Below are 21,996 nucleotides of genomic sequence, written 5' to 3' on the forward strand. Positions count from 1 at the left end.
GTTAAATATAAACCTTTCTGTGCAGACTTCTCCTCTTGTCTCATTTTAAGATATGGCTAAAATATTTTGTTAAAAAATGTGGACTGTGGTTAGAACTTGAGTAGATTTTCATTTTATGCCCCCTGCAAATGTTTTAGTTGCAGAGAAAGCTGCTCCTACCCCTTTTCCACAGGTAGTTAGGCAAACTTGCAGTCAGAGCTCTACTCTTCTTGACTCAAATCAAAAGTTTCCTCTATTGCTGGTAAAATCGGAAGACGGACTTAAGTCTTCTACGCTGTACCCTGATGCTGAGCAATTTTGGCATGATGCCATGCCAGACTTGGTTTTCCTCTCCTATGGGACAGAAGCATCATTACAAACCTTGAGAGCTGGCATAAAATGAAATGACTGGTAGGTGCTTTAGGTGGTGATGGGAACAGAAGATGAGGATTTCAGTCTAGGTATCTACATGCTCCTCCTTACCGCAGTATCTGAGTTTCCTGCACACCTCACTGAACTTATATTGTAGCTGCCTGTTTTACAAGTGGGAGTATCAATGCAAGGAAATGTGTGGCAGAGCTGGGAGTTGATTCTTCTCCATGCGAGTACCTCATCCAGTGCAATACTCCCAGGATCTCTCTTCTGATGGCTACAGATTTTCTGCATGCAGCCAAAATGGTTACTGATTCATCCGGCATTTCCTTAGGTTGTCATTTGTCCCTGCACACTTTGTGTCCAGTTTTCCCATTGATATGGATGGGAATAAGATTAAAAATCCAATTCATTGAATTGAATGCTGAGTAAATTATATACAATATTCTCCCTGCTATTGCTGGCTGTTCTGTGGAGATCAGTTGATACCTCTTTAGTTCAGCCATTAGTTGTACTCTGAAAACAAATCCTTTTGTTTTTAATTTTCTTTTTCTTCTTAGATTGAAACAAAATAACTTTATAGTTACCACCAATAGCTCCCAAGACTTATGGAAAATTAGCAAGGTTATAAAACCTACAGCGTGCGTGTGGTTTGCTGTTGCAGCTGCACTTTAAAAGAAAAGTAATATACTCACTTGTCCTCCTTAGAAAAGCATGTATAAATTAGCTCTCTTTGAAAAGTTCCTGATGCCTAGCACAGTTTTTATACATTGCAGCCAAGACGTGGCTCCTCCATTTTTAACGCTTCGGTCCATTTAAGCTGTCATGCCGAGATCCAAGGGGTCTCCATTCTGGTCATTTTCTTTATAACATGTTCTGACTATATCTCTTCCTTCTAAGAGGTGTGGTGTGGGGCCTACACAGCGGCTCAGCACCTGACTGCCGTGCTTTGCTTCCACCCCAAGCTGAGGAGCGTCCCTACTGCCTTGGCTGGTGGGAAAGGGGAAGAGCCAAAGCCACCGCTCTGGGGATGAAACATGGAGGAGGGCTTGGGCAACCCTGTCTCCTAAGGTCTTATGGGCTGCCTAGCACCTTCTGCTGTCAGAGCCCTTCCTCCTCCTCCTCACACCCTTTTGTTCCTCTCTGCAGCAGACCTGGGACTTGGGTATCCTCTGTGGGGCAAGTGGACACACGGAGCTGCCTTCAAAAGGAGTCACCACAAGGCCTCAGCCTGGCTCTCCTCCACCTGTGTCTCCACAAAGGTCATGCCTGAGAAGATCCATGAGGCCAGCTCTCCACGTGGAAACTGTGAATAGGACCATGGCTGGAAGTAGTGTCCTCCCAGCTCCCCAACGGCTGTGGGGCAGGGGACCAGTGTGCTTCTAGCAGCGGTGGGGTTGTCTCCTTCAGAGCTTGTTGGGAAGGCTCGTGCCCACATTGTGAGGGCCTGCTGACGTCTGTGCTCCCATCCACTCAGCGCTGGGGTAGCTGTTTATCCACCACCCTTCATCAATGAGGTTTAAGGGCATACCTCAGAAAGGCAGCACATGGTGCTTTCTGTAGCACTGAGAGTGAAGGGGAGAAACTTAAAGCCAATGGGAAGGATTTGCATTAGCTCTGCTGCCAAGAAGTCTTTCCTAAACTCTCTCCTTCAATAATATCTGGGTCAAAATAATACTGACTCTACTAAATCTTCAGTTTTCTTGCTTTTTGTGTATCAACACTAGGACAAAGCAATTACAGCCCCCAGAGACACACATGAGTGAAGTGAGTGAGGCAGAGATATTAGTGTTGCTGTTGTCCTTTCCTGCCCTGTCGCCTGCCTTTGTTAATCTGCATGTGCAAATTAAACTGAAATTAAACTCTTAATTTATCATCTTGTTGTGGTGACAGCAGGCAGGACCAGAATGCTTTACAAACACGTAGCACCACATTAACATCAGAAACAGATTCTTCCCCCGAGAGAGGGGAAGATTTCAAAGAATGTGGAAAGATACCACAGGGCTGTAATCCCTCTTGCTGTACAGAAAACAACCGATTGTTGTTGAAACCCTTGGAGGGGGGAGGTGAGGGATCTGCACAACACATGTAGGCTACAGCTTTTCCACCGTCGAGAGTGGAGATGGGAAATTTGAAATAAACAACCTTGGGGGGTGGAAGGAAAAAAAAAAAAAACAACCCACACAAAAAAAAATACATGGCAAAAGGGAAAAGATACTGCACGGTAATAACTCAATGTGACTGCCCACAGAAGTGAAGTGCTCTGAGGACCAGCCCTCTGGATGCAGACCATCTCTGCTACAGCAGGCTGCAGGCTCTGCCCGTGTCCCCACGCTGTCTTCACCTGCCGCCGCCCGTTGCTGTAGGGCACTGAGCTGCCCCTCTTCACCTCGTGGGGTGCTAGCAGATAGCCCGAGATCTGCCAGGGCCATCTGTGTGGACGCCCTGTGGTCCTGATTTAGCAAAGCACTTAAACACATGCTTAAGGGATTTGCTGAATTGGATGCTGCTCTCTCCACTGGCTCCCTCCACGTCTCCTGGCTCCCTGACCACTTGGCTCCACCACTGCTTTCTTTACCCTTTAGGATGCTTCCACCGTCCAAAGCTGGACCACTCTCCTTCTCCACAGTGCCAGAGGTGCCTCACAAGGTAGGTCCTTTTTGGGTTATTTTGCAGCAGGAGTTGCACTTGCTCTGCCCACGCAGTTAGGAGCACATCCTGTCCAGCTGACAGCCCCATGGAGTGTGGTCCCCAGCACCACCGGTGTGTTTGGGAGTTGCCCCTCCTGCCACAAGGACTGTAGGTGTTTAAGCGATTTAAGACCATATACCTGAGGGCTTTGGTAGGAATAAGTTTCAGAGCTCCTAAGCCACTTCTCTGATAAATAAAGCTTCTCCCTTGGACATCTAGGATCTCTTCAAAATGTTATCCTTGCTCCTGTATTCAACTTCAGCTTACAAAATCTTCAGAAGTGTTTTGATTCCCACGGAGGCGAGTTTATTTATTCAGTCCTGCTCTGCTCCATCAAAGAGACCCCAACTGGGAGAAGTCATCATTCATCAGCTTGGGAGGGACTCCCGCCTGCAGTAGCAATGCTCTGCAGGGAAATGCAAACCTGCCAAGCTTTACTTACCTTAGCCCAGCATGAGGCGAGGCATGCTGATAGATGCACGGCTCCGACATGCTTTGGAGATCGGCATGGGGAAATGCATTGCCTGGCAGGAGCAGGGCTTGCGTGCCCCCACCACTGCTTGTTTTTTCATGAGTCCCAAGCCCTGTGGGACGACACGAGAGTGGGAGCACAGAAAGCGTGCAAAGCAGCTCTGGGTGAAGTATGCACAGCTGGAGGCGTCTCGTGGTGCTCTTGCAGGCAAAGAGGAACAGGGGAGAGCTGTGAGCGATGATTAACTATAGCCATTAAATGCAGAAAGCAGTGACATAATTTTGGGAACATGAATGTACCATTTGAACTATCCTAGAAGAATGTCAAGTCCCGTGAAAATAACACCATATGTTTAGAGAGCCTGTTCTGGAGGTTTCCAGACCACAAAGCTGGATTTCGCTGGGCTGGAGCGCCCCGGCGGGCTCCTTTGCAGACGCGGCTCCTGGGGTGGCAGACCCTGGGAACTTGTCCTTTGCATGGGGCAGCTGTGCCAAAGCCTCTCCAGAGCCACCTAGACTGACAGGCAGGTGCCAGTGTGGAACTGTGTGTTCTCCATACGAGACCACGCAGCTTGTGAATCAATGCCTGGACTGCTGTTTTGCTGTGCTGCCACGTGTCTGGATGGGATTCCAAGGCTTCCCCCCAGAGAACCTGGATTCAGGTTCTGGAGAAGCTGAGCCAGCAGGCTGATGCTGTGCCCCCCGCCCTGCAAACCAAAAATAATAATAATTTAAAATAAACAATGCCCCTTTAAAAGTTGTAGTTCAGGTCTCCATAAAGAAGCCTATAAGGAAGTCTGAATTAGCAGGATTGTTTTGTTTGGAGGTTTTTTGCTAGGACTGAGGCACTATGTATGAGGCAGACTCAGGACTTTGGCATCTCTGTTAAGATCAGCTTGCAGTTTGGGATTTTTGATCAAGCAGTGCTGGGGGGCAGGCCTGCGGAGCTGGGTGCCACAGCTGGGCACAGGTTCCCTGCATGGCGCTGCCATTTGGAAGTGGGAGAGCAGAGGGAAAACCATGCCTGCCACTGCTGTTAAAATCAACATTTCTGCAAATTCACCTGCAAGAAGCAAACCCCTTCAAGTGCTGCATTTGAGAAATAAGTATTTTTCCCATAAGAGGCTTTAAAAGAAAGGACCCTGTTGAAAGAAAAGAAAAGAGGTTCTGGTGATTCAGCTGACCAGAGCGCAATGTACTCAGCAAAAATAAGAAAGAAAGGAATGAAAGTGTTAGCAGAGACTTGGTTATTGGCAACAGAGGGGTATTAGCCAAGTTATAATGGATTGTCAAACTAGGTTCTTGTTTGTATAACCTCCCAAGTTCCTTGCACTGAGTCAACATCTAGCCATCTGGGATGGGGGGGAGGGAATAACTTTTTGTTAAAAAAAAAAAAAAAATCATGTAAAAATCAGTTAAATTTATGTTTCTATTCTAACGGAAGACATGTTTAAAAGGAAAACATACCTTTTGGAGTGAAGCATTTGTTTTTATTCTTTACAAGTACTTGTTTGAGTTCATGTTTGGTAAATGGCTTGTAGTTATTAAATCACGGCAGTTTCCCCTGCTAACATAAAAATAGGTGTGATTGAAAAATTCATAGCAGGAAAATAAAACTGCCTTTCACCCACTTGGACTTCACTTGACTTGGTGAGATATTTGTAAACCCTGACTTACAAGCATATTTCTTTCAGAAAGGAATACAATTCAGACAGAAATTTGTCAAGAAGACCCGCAGAGGCTGAAGAAATAACATCACAAATCATGAGTCTACCCAAGGGCACGTCTGTTCCCAAGGTCTGGTGCTTCCTGACAAGGGAAACACAAAACACTTAAATAAGAAAGCAAGAAAAACTTGGTTAGCAAAGATGGATTTTCAGTAGCAAATATATTTTTGTTTTCCAACCTGTTTCCCTCCAGATTCAGTCGTATCTTACGGTTAACACCCCTTGGTTTTGGTAGGCACAGCAAGAGTGCCTTTAAAACAGTTGTGACCTCTTGTCAGTGTACTGGTGTGTGAAAAATAATGGTGCTGTGTTTTGTGCTACTCTGTGTTTAGTCCCACGCAAAAGCCCAGGGAACTGAGTGGATGGATATCAGTTGGCTTGGGATGACTTTGGGTCAGGTCCTGCTTATGCCTTGTGCTAGTGAAAAACAAGGATGATATGTCTGAGAGCAACTTTCCTGACTTTGTCCTGCTCTGCTCCATAAGTGAGCATAAAAGGACAATTATTTTCATACACAATTACACATATGAGTACAGAGGTAAGAGGAGATGGCAGCCCTCTGGTCTCACCATGGTTTTCTGAGAGCCAGGGGTGACAGCGGAGTCCTCTGCGGCATGCCTGGCAGAAATCTTCCACTGAAGAAGCATCTGGTGGTGTCTACAAATAATTTATATATATGCTGTTGGTGTCATCCAGTTAGCCACCAAAAAATTTCCCTAGGAATCACTCTGCCATTGGACCTAAGTAATTTTGAACAAAAATCCTGTTGTTAACAGTCCTAGCGCTTTGTTTTGTGGTCGTGTATGTGGGCAGATTTACTAACTTGCAAAATTCAGTACATCATAATCAGTTTCTGGGTCATTAAAGAGACTTGGCAAACTTTTACTGTACTTCGTAACAAGTTTATTATTATTCTTATTTATTTATTATTTGTTTGTTTGTTTGTTTCAAGTGAAACCAGAGAGAGAGCCTTGAATTTGAGTGTTCTGAAATATTATTTATTTCTTCTGTTTTTAGAATTTATCTTTGGTTTTGCTACCCAGAAGAAAAAGAAGACCCTGGTGGCACTGTGTGCTCATAAAACAAAAGAGAAGAAATAAATTATGAAAAAGAAACTTTCGGAGACAGGGTACGTCAGTCATTTAATTTTCATTCAGATGAAACTGCATCCCAAGAAATATATCCTATCTAATTCTGCCCTACTGATAAAAAATATTTCCTCAGCAAGGGTTAACTTTCTCTTGTGCACAAGGATCTAATTCATTTAAATCCCTATTGAGCTTTTAGCACACAAATGAAGTGTTATACGGTTTTGCTGGAGCTCTTGGCATTGGGTGAACTTTTCCCATCATAACGTTGACTTATTAGACACGTGCAAAGTCTGTCCACCTCGTGGTGGCTGTGCCTGTGAGGCAGAAGGCAGCACTGTAAGGAGCCCCAGTGTGGACAGGGCAGCTCGAATCCTGCTCCAGTGGGCCTCCTACGAGAGGTTGTGTCCGGAGGGGTTAATCCCATCCCGTTGGGAGGGTAGTGCATATTGCTAGGTAGTTGTCCTGCTTCAGGGCACTCTGTGCTTCCTGGACTTCATGAGGAGTCTGCAGATCTTGCAGAAAATGCCTATGAAATTTAAGCTAATGTGAGCCTCTTTGCACCCTCTCGGTGGGGTCTTTGGCAAATGTATGTTGGTAGCTGTGGGGATGTTACGCAGTGAAGTGGTTTAGAGCGGTCACCTCGAGACCAGGCTTGCAGTTCTGATGTAGTGATTGTGGAGATGCAGGGGTAATACTGAGCCCAGGCCAGTTTTTTAACACACATCACTGTAACTGAGGATGTGAAGTTGATGTTTGCATGTGGGACGTTAACTCCTACCCCGGTATATGTCATAATAATAGAAATGCAAACAACTGTGTAGAGACAGGCATACATGTGGGCTTTGTGTTATAAAAAATGTGTCCTCAGGTATTATTCAGAAGCTTCATGTTATTGACAAGAAGAAAGGAGACAGTTAGACTTCATATATAAATGCTGGGCTGCTTTTCATTTACCTGGTCTTCTTTGTATTCTTCTGGCAAAGTAAAGTGGTCTTTGTACGGGTGGAAATATAATTTGCACATCAGATTTTTAAATTTTTAATTTTTTTTACAATACTAAATTACAATAGAAGAGACTCAATATAGATGAGGGTGAAACATACTGTTTGCCTTTCCACAGCCCTTTCAGTGCTAAATCTGTTTGTTCTGAAACTTCACCAGTATATGGACTGGAATTATAATTTGTTTTGAGCCATTCTTTATAGGAAGGAAATATTAATGTTTCCAGAACAGAGAGATTTTCAGGGGGTGACGGAGCAACACAATGCTTGATTGTCTTGTGTGATATTCTTTGTAAATGTGGAACCACATATTTATAATAGCTGTGCTCATCAAGTATCTGTGGGTAGGGATTTTTTTTTTTTTTTTACTAACATGGCTGATTACAGGCATGGCAAGTCTTCAGAGATGATGTTAAAGTTAACATGTCTCCTGATTTATGAAATCTATAGAAACATTTATTTCAGACAGGTTTTCATTTGCTAAAAGTGCTCATAAGAAAATGATTGCTATAAGTTAGTTAATTAAGATTAAATTGATTTTATTTTTTTTCTGAGAGTTTTAGGTTATGTCCCATGTTCATTACATAGCGTGCATTTGAATATCCAAAAAAGTGAATTTAGCCTGAAAACCCTTCCAGAAGCTTATCTGGAATTTAAGTCTCAGCAGTAACATATTATTTTCAGAGAGAAAGGTAAATGCAAGGGAGTAATGGTAATGAGTTTTTTTTTTTTTTTTATAAAGACTTGCATGGGGTTTTGGCCAGACAGTCATGGGTTTACAACTAAGTACATGTCAAAACTTCATTTTCAGTTGTTTTGTCTTCAGTATTAACTTGAAAGAATATGAATCAGCAGAGGCCAACAAGTCAGGCTGTTGTCCTGACATGGAATATTTTACTGGAGGACTTGTGAACCATTTCAGCAGTATAAAAATTTTCTCATTGCCCTTAGGCTGTTGTGTTGCCTTGTGCTGTGAATGCAATGTAACATATGCCTCCTGCTTCCTGATTTCTCTTTGCATTGGGCCATCTAAAATAACTTTCCAAAAAGTCCTTGAAAATTTAGAATCTTCTCCTTTTATTGTCAGACTACTTTAGAGTCTGTCATATGCCTCCTTAGTAAATCTGTATTCCTCCTCCTTTATTGACAAATTATCAGCATTTGGCATAAAAGGACATCTTAACTCTTACCTTGCACTTTAGTATTAGGCTATGGGAAAGAAAAGAAGTGATGCTGTGGAGACAAAGCAAAAACTACGGAATAGAAAATGATTTGACTTTAGACATTATCTATATTACATGGCAATATTCATATATTTCAGCTGCTGGCTGTACAATGAGAACAAAGTTTCTGTTGACTTAAGTTGACAAATGTTCTTGAGTTACGCAAAGCTAAAACCTTTTAGAAACAAAACTGGCAGCAAGCAGACTGACAGTAAATTATATTGTCGATGATGAGGAGGATGCATCTAGATTTCCTGCTCTGAAAACTGATGCAAATTGACATTCTATTTTAGCCACCAAAGGTTTGCCTAGCCAAAGAGTTATCAGAGAATAATTTTGGTTCAAGCTCTACTTTCTTCTGAAATAAGTTTTATATATAGATGAGCCTCATTGATCAGAAGCACGTATGTCCAGGTCCACCAGAGTCCTTCAAAGCGCAGCATCTCTGCTCCTGACTTGTATGCTCCTAGCTCTGGGAACAGAATAAAGAAGTCCATCTTAGAGCCCTAAGTTCCCTACTCAGTGAATAGGCAGAACTCAGTGTATGAGAATGGGCTAAATTATTGCAAAATCATGTCCATAAAAACAAGTAATGAATATTGCAAAGAACTGCAAAGAACTATAAATACAAAATATGTAGTAGATGGAAAACAGAGATACTGTGTAGACATATCCAGAAGGCTTATATTTTGGAACAGGCTTTGTTGGGAAGTCGCCGAATTGCTGTCACTGAGGTCTTTCAAGAAGAGATTAGACAGAATCTATGAAGGACATGCTGGGCACATTGGAGCTTGATTCAGAACAAGGCAGCACATACTTGGTGGGATGAAATCATAGAAATGCAGTGCTGGAAAAGATTTCAGATGATTAACTGCTTTAGGCCTGTTATGGACATATTGACAACTCAATTATAGTACAGATTGGACCGAGCCATTTTTTGAACATGATATTAGATATTAGAAATGCTAGATTGATTCATAATAATTATCATGTGCATAAAGCCAGACTTTTGTCTTTGTCTTTCTTCTGAGCTAAAAGACTCATACACTGTTTGTATGTATCATCTAGAGCTGGTAGACACTGTACTATACCCAGCAGTGTGACTTCTGCTGTCTCTAAACTGGGGAAGAGAATGCTGTCTCACTGAACAAATATGTAAACAAGAAATATTAATATGCATTAAAAATTTCCCAAACTTATGTCTACAAAAAATATAGTTGCAGGCTAGACTGTCCTCTGCAAGTTGCTTATGGGCCAAATGTCACATTGCATCACTTTTGAAATTAGTGTATTTATTTTGGGGCTCTAGGCTTCAGATGAGTTCCACATGTACTCCAGATTTAACAAATTCATCATTGGTGTCTTATTATCACTTGAAATTACTTCACAACTAGGTCAGATCCAGGGCTCTCATTTGTTTTTCATAGCATGAATCACATTTTAATACAGAGTGTCTTGTGTATATCTCCTCTTCCCACTTTGCAATTGTGAAACACACTTGTGGTGTGGATAGTTATTATATACATGGAAAAGTAAAGTTAGGAAAATATTTCATGCAATTTTAGCTTGAAAACAGCTCAATAGTTGGGACTAAGGAGAGCCAGCTCTGTATGACTAGCCAGTTCCCCACCATGGGCTATTTCTGAGGACATCTGTCAGTATCATTTTGTAGTAATCCATTTCTAAGTTGCCTGTGTGTATTCATTATTTCTTTTTTCTTTTTAAAGGGTTCTATTTTCTGTCTACTCTCTCTCTTTGCATATCTCTGTTCCTCTCTGCTGACAAGACCAAAGCTAGAAAGCAGTGTGAGAGGTGGCTCCAAGTCACAAGTCTCTGGCATATGTGAGTCCAGGGGCAATGAGGGAGAGACAGGCTTTTCTGAGCAGGAAACTGGAAGAAGGTCTGGTCAAATGTTCTTCACTAAAACCTGCTTTTTGAAAAAATATTGTGTTTTTGACCAAAAAAACCTGTCTGCTTGCCCTGCAAATTACCAGTATTTCACAAAATATGGACTCCCATGCCAGAAGGAAAAAAAAAAAAAAAAGTTTTTTTTTAGGGTATTCTCCTGTTGTTGCCTCTTGGCAGTTGTAGTTAGGTTGCCTCACCACAGGGTTGATGTGTTCGACTGCCATCTGGGTCTGTCCCTCTGCCTGTACTGCAGCACTGCCTGCACCCTCAGAGGGGTGTTGGCGAGGGAGGTGGGGGAGCACCTTGGGAGGAGAAGCCCACTGGGCATCCCTTTTCCAGGACGTCTGAGGCCAGTGGGGGATGGCTCTGCTTGATAACGTATGCTAGCCAGGCTTAACACATTTTAATAAGACAGTTTAGCCCATGGCTTCTGTACGCTCGTTTATGACTCCTCTGTCTTTTTCCTAGCGAAGAGGTGCTGCCCTACTTATTGTTTGTAATCAGGAAGCCTGTCCGAGGAGAGCTCAAGGGATTAAACTGACCCAGTTTGTTTTGTTTGGTCATTAGGATTGTACAGCTCATGATCAGAAGGTATACCTTACCAATCCAAAAAAACATGCTCTGTTGCAATGTTTGCAACAGCAGGAGAGAAGTAAGCTCTGACAAATGTATTAGTGCATTCACATTTGCATATGCTTATTTACAACTACTTTACTCCACAAATCTGTTAAGTCAGATCCCTTTTTCGCTCTGACCAAATTCCCACTTGAAGCTGCATCTCAAGTAGGCTGTGTAGCTCTTGTCAAAAGTACATCGTGAAGTTAGAAAAGATGCAGAGAGAGGCAATCAAAATCATTAGAGGGATGGAACGCTTGGAGGTGATTGTGCCAAGAAGGCCCTGACACAAAAGCCTGCTGCCAGCTCTGCTGTAGCGTGTAGCACCTGGGAACACCGTCATGTTGCTGCCAAATTAAGCATCTGTCATGGGTATATGGCTCACAGACATAGCGTTTAGTTTAAACATAAAATGTGCTGGGCACTGGCTAAAAATATGCCATTTTGACCAGCGTTACAGAGGTTGTCATGGGGACGTCTTGCTCTCTCAGTCTTTCATAAAACCCTTATGGAAGCTAAAAGCAATGGTTTCCTCAGAGGGGTGATGTGAGGAAAAAAGCATCCTGCATTTCAGCTGTTTTAAAATGAAATTTAATATATGGAAATTAGGAGCGGAGATGGTATCATAGGGCAGATGGTTCTTAGAGGGCCAAACCCACTGTCAAAATCTCTTTCAGTACTAATGTGGAGAAGTGAATCTGGTCTCTCGGTGGTTACTCACCAGTTCTACAAAAAATAAAAATAAAAAAAAAAAAATTGTTTCCAGGTTCTAATTAGGCAAAACAATGTGCACTCTGTGACACACTGGACCTCAATTTAATGGCAAGAACCTCCAGTTTCTTTGGCAGTTCAGAGCTCTGCATTGCACTGAAAGCTATGTGGCAGCTTCGCAAGCATTCCCAAACTTTGGAATATACTGAGTAGTGAGCTATTTGGTTACACATACTAAGTGGATTGAAATTACTCCTTGTATATTGCTTAAATGCAGCTTGATCTGGGGTTTTGGCATGGTGAAGATGGAAGGAGATTGAGACAGAGAAGGGAGGATCTTCCTTACATGTTCAAACAGAAAAATTTGGAAGACAGTTTTGGGGATTTAATGAATAGCTGTCTATGGCTTTTTCCACGAGAAACATAAAATAATCATTAAATTGTCTCTACTTTTCCTATATTTGCTGTGTGCGCTTTTCCTGTCTGCTAGGTGATGGGTGGGTTTGGGCTATACCGCTTGCACAGTGCTGTCTGAGTTTGCTTCAGGTGAGCTGGAAGAGGATGAAGTGCTCTGCAGAAACACCAGGTTCAGTCCCAGGCATGTCAGCAAGCCAGGCTATTCTACTCAGACGGAGCTCTTCTGGGGATGCTACAGCAGGTTAGGTAGATAGTCATTGAAATGGTTTCTGGTCAGTCTTTATTGACATAAATACTCAAAATGTCAAATACATTGATAGCTGAAATCAATGTTTTAATTTCTCTGTTGGACCAAATGTTATTTTTAGATTATTATTCTGCTGCAATTCTGGGGGGGAAAAAAGCTTCAGATTGGAGCATTTGTGTGTAGGGCCTTCCTGCCACATAGCACAATGTAAGGTATGGTCATTGCCATCAGTAGCCAATCTGAACCCTTTGAAGACATGCATGACCATTTGTCAAGACCATTTCCAAAATGAGTATATTTCTTGAGTCTGTTTAGAAGCTGGGGCAAAAGACATCCCCTCTTCCCTCAGTTAAAGGAATGAGGATCGATGTAGTCTGAGTATGACCTCAAACTAAAGAATACTTTACTTTCATTTTATGATGAGGCTATATGTTATAAGGTAGACTGTGGAGACAAACGTAGACAGGAGTAGCTATAGAAGTACAAATGAGCATGTTTGTGGTGGAAGAGCAGCTGGCTAATGTCCATGTCATAAGTCTGAGATCTGTCACAGGAAATTGCAGGTCTGGTAGAAAGGATTTTCAATATTTAATTAATTCAAAGGTAGCAATTTATGACTGGGGGATAATGCCTGTAACACACTCTACTGAAGTAAGGAAAAAATCATCTGGGCAGTTTATTAGTGTGACCTCAGTAGTATGTAAGGATTTGAAAAAACCGAGAGAGAACAGAGATAGAAAGGCAAGTAGAAAATTGACTTAAAAAAAAACCCACAACACACACATAAAAAAAACAAGAGTTTATCAAAGATGAATTTTCCGAGGTTAACTGATACTTCTTTGACAAGACAATTCATTTTCAGAGGAAGTAAAAGGTAGAGATTTAATCTAGCAGGGTTTCAGTACCACTGAGCTGTGTGGGAGACTGAAATAATCTGAGGGAGATGGGTACTTCTACACAAACTGTCAAGTGGTAAGGAACAGGTTAAAGAAGAAGCAACAGGTCTGCCTCCGGAAAGGGCAAGGGTTGAGCTGGAGGAAGAAAGCTGTGGCATTCCTTCTGTGCCATCTGGAAAGCGTTCCTGTGTAGTTGTCCCATTGATAACTTTGTCATCAGAAGTCACAGCATGCTAAAAGCATGAGCTGATGAAATGAGTTGGGAGGCATTGTCTGCAGAGGGAAGGACTGAAATATTTTCCTGGGGAAAATAGGAAGACCTTCTAGGTGGAACAGCAGAAATGGGACCAAATATAGCAACAAAAAGGTCAAGGTGAAGGAAGTAAGCTCAGTAAGACAAATGGTTTTGATAAGTCATCCTAGTATAACCTCCAGCGCTGACTGAAGGTTACTTGCGTGATTATACAGTCTTTAATTAGGTGATCACAAGCTATTTTTTCCACAGCATGTCAACCAGGTTCCATGTATAGATCATATGTCAGATAGAGCTACTCCAGAGGTGCTTCAGGCAATTTGTTCTGAGGGACACCTGCTTTTTCCACTGCAGAAGTCAAACATATGGACTGAATGAAGGGCAATGAAGAAAGAAAATGGTTAATGTGTATGAGGACTGTTGAATATCTCCCTCAGGAGCAGGACTTTCTCTGTCTGTAGTGGCAGTGTTGTTTAAACCAAACTTTTCTATTTGGGGAAAAAAAGAAAGAAAGAAAGATCATGAGGATTTTTCAAAAATATTTATGAAATTTTGGAAAAAATGGAATCAGTATTTGAGAATGTTTTGATTGGAAAGAAAGCTTTGGCTCTTCTACCGCTTGCTAAAAAGACTGTTGGTTTTTTTTAAAGAAAATTTCCAGATGTTTGGAGGGCAGTTTAAAAAATGATAAAAAATATTTAAATAGAATAAAAAATTACAATATTCTAATCTATGTCCATACATGCTGGATCTATATTGTATTCTTAATACTTTTTAAATTCTGAAGAGAGTGATAAAGTATGGTATGTTTTCAGCTCTGTGTTCTCAGCTCTAGCACAGAGGGCTTTTAGAAGGTACTCGATATAAATGGTTGCTCGGGAAATATCTTTATATCTGCTTCTTTCTCCATTATTCTGCACTATTTTTGATACAGGAGTATCACAAATATTGAGAGCTACTTTGCAGCGACTACCACAAGTTAGCAAAGGGGGCTGGGGAATGCGTTTTCAGAAGTGCCACAGTTTGCTGGGGCTTCAAAGTGAGGGTTTGTGTTTGGGTGTTGTTTTGTTCAGAACATAGGAACAGGGAGATTGAAGAAATAGGACTCTTCTTTCTTTCCTTTCTTTCTTTCCTTTCCTTTCCTTTCCTTCCTTCCTTCCTTCCTTCCTTCCTTTCTTTCTTTCTTTCTTTTCTTTCTTTTTTTTTCTTTTTTTTTTTCTTTTTTTTTTTTTCTTTCTCTCTTTCTCTTCCCCTGTAATCACTGGTGAATAGTTTAGTGAAAGTTTTTTAACTTGGGTCACTCTAATTAAATTCATGACTCTAAATTAATGTGTCAGACTATGTGGCATACGTTTCAGAGGCCCCAAGCAGCCAGTTTATTCTGGCACCAGGAGTATACACACAAGATTCAGAAAACATATTTAGGTGCTTAACATCAGGCATCTGACTTTGAAAAAAAAAAAAATCATTTTTAATCTGTCTTGCTTTAGTTTCTTGTTCATGTGAGATCCCAAGATGCAAACGAAGATTATCTTGACGTTTTCCTTTGCCTTTATTAAGGAAAAATTCTTGCTGGCTTCTACTCAGTGGAGATTTGGATGGAACAAGTCCTGAGAATAGAATGATTAAGCCCTTGTCGAAACCTCTCTTGCTTCCTCATGACTTCCAGAGCTCTTCTAAGTCACTCAGATGCACCTCCAGCACCAGGAATTAATCATCTGCTGACAGAGAGAGAGTGAAAAGCTATTAGTTTTATAGGAGCTTTTCCTCCGTGAAATTCCATTGCTGGTTGACTCTTTCTGAGAGATGATGTTGAAACTGAGAATAAATTCAGTTTCAACATTTTCATATTCTTCGCTGTCACTGCCAGGAAAACGCTTGACTCTTATGCAATAACGGTCTGGACTCCTTTCAGTGCTCACCGCGGTAGGAATGACACTGTAATGATCTCAGCTCCATACGTCCTGGGTTCTGGACACAATCTGCTCACTTGGTCTCCCCATAGGTCTGAAACTTCAAAAGCAGCCTCCAGGTTGTATTCTCGGAAATCCGTCACTATGGCACTAGACCAGATGGATGAGGTGCTCACGCATACCCTCCAGTACAGCTCTCCCTGCGCTGGCTAGGCTGGGTACCAGAGACAGCCTCATGGGTTGTGAAACCTAACCAGAAAGCAGACCCAATCTTGATCGGCCAGCAAAAGCTTGTTCACGTGCCTACCCAATTTCTCCGTAGTCGCGGTGATCTTGCTTCAAACACAGGCTCTTCAGGCCAGCTGAGCCCCTGGACACAACCTTCGTGTGTCCTTCTATCTTTTAGAACAAGTTCTGAACACCTCGTTGTTTTCATTTTAATGTAGAAATACATAGCATGTGACTCATAAGGTGAATTTCCCAATTCACTTTTTATTTCCCTGTTCTCAGGGAAGAAGGCTGTGTCACAACTGTTTTCAAGGAGTTGCAGTGATTTTATTTTATTTTCTTCCCTGCATTGGAAAACCATGTTGCTGACTTTTCTTTCCAGAAGGAGGTGGTGTTGTCTAGTGGCTGGAACGCTGCAGCCTTATCAGCTTCTTTGGGGCCCCTCTCTGTTGCTGCCTGTATGACCTACGGCAGGGTGGCTAAGCTGTTCCTGCATCTCTTACTGAAGGTTAAAAATACCAACCACGTGAGACATTTTAAAGCTTTTGTGGCTCAAAAGTACTTGGAAATGATTAGGTGAATGATAGCAAATAGGCAGTTATCAGGGTTTGCTAATTCCCCTCTGGTGCAAGATGGCCAGTCAGTTTGAATAGTCCCATCTACCTTTCTGTGAGTAGCCAAAGTGTGCTAGTGTGGAGAAACAGGAATGGTTCATGCAGACACAAAAAACCCTGGAAATGGAAAGAAACAGTACTTACATGACACAGGAATGGAATGACTCAGTAATTAGTTCTTGGAAGGGAACATTTTACAGGGAAAGTGGATAAATTTAAAGGGCAGTCTCAGTTACAAAATGATCCCCGAATTACTTAATGTATTACCAATTTCACTGTTATTTCAGATCTCTGAGGCAAAATGCTCCAAATTACTCAGGCAGCAGAATCTTCTTTTAAGAAATCATGGCAGTCTAAAACAAAATCACTCCTTCCCCATTGAAGGCTTACCTCCTTAGACTCTCACCTCTCTCCCTGACCTCAGGGTTACTACGCAGAGATTATAATGAGGACGAGAATGAAACTTGATATCTTCTTTGTCTTCAAACTTGTAGAATTGTGGTACCCAAAGGATTCAGTACTTTGTGATTTATGACTTCTTTACTTTATTATGAAGAAACGTTAAACATCTTTATTTAATATGTTACATATCATGTTATCCAAGTTTGGCTGCTGATTGCAATACGCTCACCCTTGCCTAGATGAGCAATACCTATCTGTAACTTCTTACATTGTTATCAGCTTTTCAGTGCTATGCCTTATTTGTGCAATTGCAAGTTTTTCCAGTTGTCTGGGTAATTGTACCATCTGAAGGACATTACCCTGCTTTGTAGACTGCAGATTCTTCTGAATCATTTCCTATGTTAATAAAATATTTTATTTTTGTTTAAAAAAACACCCAAACTCTAATTTAGACTAACCCCTCTGTACTTCTCCTCTCAGAGGGGTCCTGTGCAGTGCTTTACTGCACTTCTATTAACACCAAGAAAAATTCCTCTCCTGGTTGAAAGGGAGTAAGTGATAAAGTGATAAAGTGCTGTTGGGGTGTGGGTGATAGCATCAAGCTGCACAATACGTTTAACAGATAATACTGAAAAATGAGGTAAAACTACATACCCCCTCCCTCCAAAATCCAACAACATCAAAAAAATAATAATAATAATTTAAACCAAAGCTTTGTTTAAGCCAAAAACAAGATACCAAGCCAGGAATCAAATAGGTCTGTATTCTGTTCTGCTTTTCGCTTGGAAATCATGTTACACTCTGAGTCAACAGTGTAGCCAAGAAGCAAAGTGACATATTTCTTAGGAGACAGTGAATGAAGCTGTAAGTGCTGTGTCAGATTGACTGTCAGGACTCAGACTTCCTTGATTGCCTCAAGGTGCAAAATTCTTAAGTGTTATCCTTACTTTATCAGCTTTAATTAATAAGACAAAGCTCAATCCTGAAAAGATTTGCTTGTCACTTCTTTTCCATTTCTTTTCAATTTGCATTTGGCTACTAGAACAAATATGACTGTTTTTGAAGCTTGGGGTGAAAACAAAAAGTCACCAGGACAGTACTATGGTACTGAATCACAACTTCTTTCTTTCAGGATAGTTCATTTGATTCTTGCAATGAGGAGGGGACAAATTACTGCAGGGAGCAGTGACTGAGAGCATGGAAATGATGATCAACCACTCTGGGGCATGTGTGGTCTCTCTCTGCTCCTTCATCTCATGGAAACATGTTTCTACGTGCATGGTAGGTGTCACTTTCTACAAGAGAGTAAAAAGTCACCTAACTATGGAAACAAGGTAAAGCCTGGTCTGGGAGCATATTGTCTCTGGGCATTCTCTGCACCCATACAAAGCCTTACAACCATGTAAGTTTGAGCCTTCACAGTTGATCCTTCACAAATGCAAATCCTATCAGTCAGAAATTGGAGGTCTAGAAAGTCAGCTTTATTTTGCTTACTGTGTATAAAGAGTCTCTTGCTTTGCAAGAACATGATAGCCTGTTATGCCAATATGGTAAAACATGCGGTTACTTCTCTCTAGGGGATGTAAAAAACTCAGTGATCTTAAAGGTCAGAAGGTAACAAGTACCATGAAAACGAAAGGATAAAAGCAACTGAGAATTACAAAATCATCTTTTGTTTAATTGAGAAAAACTGTTTAGGAGCCAGAAGGTGCTGCAGTAGGACTGGAGGATTAGATTTCAGGAATAGACATTTTTACAAATTTACAGTAAATTTCAGCATGTGCCTTTGTCCCATTGGAGCAGCAGTTGATATATGTGTTCTGTTGAACAGGGATAGGATTATACACATTCTTTAAATTAAGCACATCCTTAACTGCTTAGCTAAATCAGGGTCTTAGTGGGCTGGATACAATGAGAAGAAGTACCTCAAATCCAAGGGTGTGAAAACAAGCTGGAGAATTCTAATAAGAAATGAGAATTTAGGGTGCAACAGATTAAAATTCCTCTGAGAAAAAAAAATATGCAAAGAACACGAAAAAAGCCAATGTGGCTTCACAAGGGACTGCTCAAAAAATCTGAGGTTAACAAATGAACTGTTCTGGAAATGGAAAACAGAGGTGGCAGCTACACAAGAACATTCTCTAAGTTACTGCTAGCAGGAAAAAATTGGAGTTAAAAGCCATGATGAGTTAAAGCTAAGCAAGACAAAACAATCTGGGGATGTGGAGGGGCATTTACAAGATTAGTGGAATTGTGGGCAAATGTGGAATAGCCTGTTAATCACTGAGAGGATAGTAAGTTATAACCAAAACTCCCAAACTCTAGATATTCAGTTGATTTTCAAACTATGTTAACATGCACATAAGGGTTTCCGGTTATAATTATATCCAGCAAAGTATCTACTGATTAAGGCAGAAAAGAAGATGTCTCAAAGCCAAGAGGGCTTAAAAATGTATATCTGGCAGTGTCCAGAGAGCGAACAAACAGGCAATGCAGAAAATTCAAGGTTAAAAAAAATAAAAAAAATAAAAAAGACAAAGAATGGTGGTACCCTCTTTAGGTTAGGGAATCCTGGCAATTTCATCCAAAAAAAGTCACTCCTGCTTACATAGTGGTCCTTTCTCTATGAGATACTTAACCCCTCACTGATGCTGCCTGAAATGGAGCTGGGGGAAAACTCCCATGGCTGAGAGCCTCTCTGAATGACATTCAAGCCAGTTCTTTGTTCTTACAATCACTGTTATTAATGGCTGGAGAAAAAGTGGAGTCTATAGGAGACATTAATAGGAAAGGCGGCCCTCACCAACCCAGAAGACAGTGAGACTTTACCCAGAATGTAGCTTATAGGTGCGGAGTAAAGTGAGACTTAGCAGCTCAGATGTCCAGAAGACACTCAGTAATTGTTATTAGAGTTTCAAAGGCCAACAACAATTAAGGGGGGTGACGGAAATCTACCTATATGTGTTATCATACTTGGCATATGTTCTTAAAACGCCAGATTTTAGAGGTCTGAAGTCAAAGGTAACACTCAGGAATGTATTGTATTTGGGGTGTTCATCAAAGTGTTTCTAGCTTAGTCAGTTATTTGACAGTCTGTGGTTAAAATGATCATTCCCTCAAAAATGTGACCAGTCCAATGTTATTTTCATCCTTCCCTTTCATTCATCACTTTCTCTCTCTCTTCTGGTCCTTCCATGCCACTTCTCTGGGCATGGTCTATCCAGCATGATCTATCTTATCCCTGGTAATGGCCTCTCTGCTCTCCAGCCATCCTCTTTACACTGTGTGAGCCTTCTTGCAACATGAAAGTAGACCCTCTGGAGAGACTTCTACATTTTACTGGCATTTTTACCCTTACCACTAGGAAAAGAAAAAAAAGGAGAATGTTTATACTGTGGACAAGGGCTGAAGTTATTTAATTCCTAAAATATGTTTTGTTCTGAAGCAGTTTCACTCCCCTGTGTTACCGCAGTCCCAGGGGGCTTATAGAGCCTTGCAAGAATGCTCTTCTGCCTACCATGGCTACAGCTAGGTAATGAGTCATGAGCCACAGTGGGGAAATCCTTTTTTGTTTCTACTTTGAATATGTGCTCGTGGACCACTTGTATTAGCATTTATGGCTTTCATGACTCTGAACTCACAAAGTCTTCCAGTGCGTCCTTGAGATCCCACACTCAATTTCTATTGGGTTATATGCCTTTTTTCACGAGATGGTGCCTCCCAGATGAGAAAAATATATATCTGGAAAGGTAAAACGTGGAATGTATATACTACAGCCACCAAAGCAACAGAAAAACATAGTTTCTGTATATCTCTTATACTCATCTCTTTGATAGAAATACGTCTCCTAATGTTTTTTCTCCATTCTGCAAGAAGTATTCAGCCACAGCCACACACAGACGGAGAGCTAAGTACCACCAGCCTAGGTGGGAGCTGGAAACTTGTGCAAGGAGGTGAATCAGAGGCAGGTGAGAACAGGAGCACATGGGGAGGGAAACCGAGAGTGAGAGGGAGAAGAGTGGAGGGTGGGTTGGATGTCCAGCTCAGGCTGGGTTGGGAACCAGGCCCCATCTGAAGGATGGCATGAGGGGCATGGCCAAGGAGATAGAAGAGGCAGATGGGGATGAAAATGAGCTGAAGATCAGTGGGTCGAGTCAGGACTAGGACGAAAAACCCATAACTGCCCTGAGGATCTGCCAGACAGTGAGATTTCTGAGTTCAGCATTTATCCGTTGCCAGCAGATGCCTGGGGAAATGACTGTCAATCAGCCTGTCCCTGTCCCTGAGAGCTTGTGCCCAGGAGGGTGACAGCTCACATCACTTGCAGCTCAGGAGTTGGAGGGCCAAGAGCTAATGAGTGTGGGGGCTGTCACCTGCACAGACCTCTGCTCATGTCTCCTCTCGCAGGGGCTGGAGCCCGGCGGTGCTGCTGATAGAGGAGATCAGGACACTGTGCTGTCGCTGCTCATTAAGTAGTGCCCGCCACCCTGCTCATCGAGTCAGAGAAAAATGTGCTGCGCAGTAATGGCATTCAGGACCATCCCTCTCTGAAAGATTTACCTGCAAGGGCTAAGTTTAAATAGCATGGATAATTTTTAATTTGACTTTCCCAGCAATGTGCCTGGGGAAACCTGAGCGGCATTTTCCAAACAGAGACATCTGTGATGCCACCTTCTTCCCGCAGGCTACTTGTCCAGAAATACTCTGTCCCGGATCCCCATCTCCAGCTGTGTCCTTTTGCAGTCAGACCAGCGGCTGCCTCCTCCTTCCTCCCCAGCCCAGCAGCACGGCAGGGACACGGCTCTGGGCCCAGGGACCACTGCGGGCATCACTGGGCCAGCACAAGGTGAGCCTGGGGCAGAGGCACCGGCTGGACGGGTGCACATTCTGGCTTTATATTTATTTAACAAAGGAAACAGTAGCATCCTTACTGCTTCCTAGCAGTAGCCGATCTATAGCAACACTAGGAAATTTCTGAACTGATGAGTAAACAAGTTGCTAGCTCCAGCTACGTACTTTTCTCTCCATTAAAACAGAAGAATCTCTTATACAAGTGAAATATTAGCAAAAACCTCAGGTCCACACTTCCCAGCCCCACACTGCAGTATATGTCTTGTGGCCCTGTTTGCAATAATGTGTTGACATGTGCAAAGTTCTCCCTCCATCCCTCCCTCCCTCCCTCCCTCTCACATATATATGTGCTTTTTTTTTTTTTTTTTCCAATTTAGAGTGATGTC

The 21,996-nt window shown here is 42.0% G+C and overlaps 1 long non-coding RNA gene across 3 annotated transcripts in view; it reads left to right on the top strand.

Annotated features, from left to right (window-relative positions):
* LOC106032354 (uncharacterized) overlaps positions 1-21,996 on the top strand; it is a 102,259-nt gene that overhangs the window by 35,880 nt on the left and 44,383 nt on the right. The window contains exons 3-6 of one of the 3 annotated variants that reach the window (XR_010831135.1): positions 1,501-3,000; positions 5,208-5,310; positions 6,258-6,369; positions 17,892-18,040. This is a non-coding gene — a long non-coding RNA (uncharacterized lncRNA). Of the gene's footprint in view, positions 1-1,500; positions 3,001-5,207; positions 5,311-6,257; positions 6,370-17,891; positions 18,041-21,443; positions 21,913-21,996 lie in introns of those variants that run through there. The other 2 variants (XR_007166096.2, XR_010831134.1) reach the window with 2 other exon arrangements.

Source organism: Anser cygnoides, chromosome 4 (genome assembly GCF_040182565.1).
Source record: "Anser cygnoides isolate HZ-2024a breed goose chromosome 4, Taihu_goose_T2T_genome, whole genome shotgun sequence".
Taxonomy (NCBI): domain Eukaryota; kingdom Metazoa; phylum Chordata; class Aves; order Anseriformes; family Anatidae; genus Anser; species Anser cygnoides.